Raw genomic sequence first — 1925 nt, 5'->3', positions numbered from 1 at the left:
TATGTGTATATATATGTGTGTGTGTGTGTGTGTGTGTGTGTGTGTGTGTGTATGTGCGTATATGTGTGTATGTGTGTGTCTGTGTGTATATGTATGTGTGTGTGTGTGTGTGTGTGTGTAAGAGAGAGAGAGAGTGTGAATGCTCTGTCCATCACATTCCTCTGAAGGATTGTCCCAGCAACCACAGCATGGCAGCCTGATTATTATTCGAAAGCCCGTGAGAGAGGAGAGCTGTGCTCCGAACAGCTACCCAAAGTATCATATTAAAGTGAACATTACAGGGACTAGTAAACAGCGGGTTAACACATCAGTGAACACAGTTGAGCACAGAAACAAAAAACGAAACAAGGCACAACTCTGTAAATACTCCTTAAAACCTACCTCACACTCAGAGGACATTCACATGAACTCTTCCTTGTCCAAACTCTTATACCGATTTCCCCCGAAAAGCGCAAAAAATCCGCAAATTGGTGCGTGGGAAATGAAGAGCGGTGGATAATGATCCAAACTGCGCAATGAAGTGAGGAGGAGGAGTGTGCATGTGCCATCCAGCGGGAAAGAGAGAGACTTCATTACAACCACACAGAGCATTTACACTACTATGGCGAAGGCTTGGTTTATATGAATATTAATCAGACGACAGCGTCCAATCACATAACCTAATTCATATTAATGAACCAAACTCTCGCCTTTGAAGGATATAAGTCTTAGGTCATTAGTAGGTTGAAAACATATCTCTACTCGTTAGCGGTTTAAATTTACTCTACTTGTTTTATTGTCTTGTTTGGTCTTACTCTGTTTGTTTTTTGTTTTTTTTTACGTTATTTTATATTGTTCAGCACTTTGGATAGTTTTGCTGTTTAAATGTGCTATATAAATAAAATTGACTTACTTATTTACTAGTATTTTCACCAAAACCCCCCCAAAGTTTTTTAAGTTAGTTATTTTTATATCTTTTGCTGTAGTGTGTCAGTATAACATTCCTTTTGCCATTAATTGTAATAATTGAGTGAGATTTTTGTCTGACAGCAGCCAGTGCTGCACACAGAGATCTGATCTGATCATCATCCAGTCTGTCTGAGATTACATGAAGAAACAGAACAAACTGAGACATGCCCATTTTCCTGTAGTCTGGACAATGGTTTAAGTTGATTAGACTAAAATCCTTTGGAGAAAATCCTTCCACCGCAGATTTGAATTGTGCCGAAGTGTGTCTTCATTCCGGCAACACACATGTACTTGAGAATGTGAGCAGGGCCGTCGCGATTCGTCGATTTTATTCGACTATTCGATTTTTAAAAAATCCTCGACTTCATTTTGCTCGCGTCGACTAACCGGCAAAATACCGGAAGTGGCGCATTTCACGGACGAGAATCCATAAAACACATTATTAGTCTGTTTCCCAAGGCTGCATGACATATTAAACCCATTTAAAAATCATAATTAAGCATAATTGTGAGTTCACAAACGCTACGATTTAATTAAATAATTATATGTGTTGCAGTTCTAATACAGTATATGCACTTTAATTATTTACATGCGTGTAGGTTAAGTACGTGCGTCACACAGCGGCTCCGTTCACAGTAGCTCCACAGGAACTGTTATCATTTACACGTGTGTGGAGCATCTCAATCTCCATCTCTGCATGTTGTTGTGAGTTTGGGTTTATTATAACGTTCGTCTGGGAACGCAACGTGCGCCATTTCATCAGATTTGTAAGGTAAATCATTTATAAATATATGCAAACTCAGGAGAAAACATCGCGGTTTCAAACCCTCACTCTGAGTTTACACGTTTTGATGTCCACATATTCTTTTAATTACGGTGGCTATAGAATTTCTGTCCTAAAGAAATGGCCAAATATTAAAGATTAAGTGGACATTTAAATTAAATGGTGCTTGGTCAATATTAAACAAGTATTAGAT

The 1925-nt window shown here is 38.5% G+C and overlaps 1 protein-coding gene across 1 annotated transcript in view; it reads right to left on the bottom strand.

Annotated features, from left to right (window-relative positions):
* Window positions 1-558, bottom strand: part of LOC107742996 (ankyrin repeat domain-containing protein 6-like) — a 31216-nt gene extending 30658 nt beyond the window's left edge. The window contains exon 1 of the mRNA XM_016556093.1: window positions 382-558. The gene's annotated coding sequence lies outside the window, so the exon portion shown is untranslated. The remainder of the gene's footprint in view (window positions 1-381) is intronic.
* Between the last annotated feature and the right edge of the window lie 1367 nt (window positions 559-1925).

The sequence above is a fragment of the Sinocyclocheilus rhinocerous genome, unplaced genomic scaffold (assembly GCF_001515625.1).
Source record: "Sinocyclocheilus rhinocerous isolate Xijiao unplaced genomic scaffold, SAMN03320098_v1.1 scaffold617, whole genome shotgun sequence".
In the NCBI taxonomy this organism is placed as follows: Eukaryota; Metazoa; Chordata; class Actinopteri; order Cypriniformes; family Cyprinidae; genus Sinocyclocheilus; species Sinocyclocheilus rhinocerous.
The sequence above is the reverse complement of the archived record's forward strand: the minus strand, read 5'-3'. Positions and strand labels throughout refer to the sequence as shown.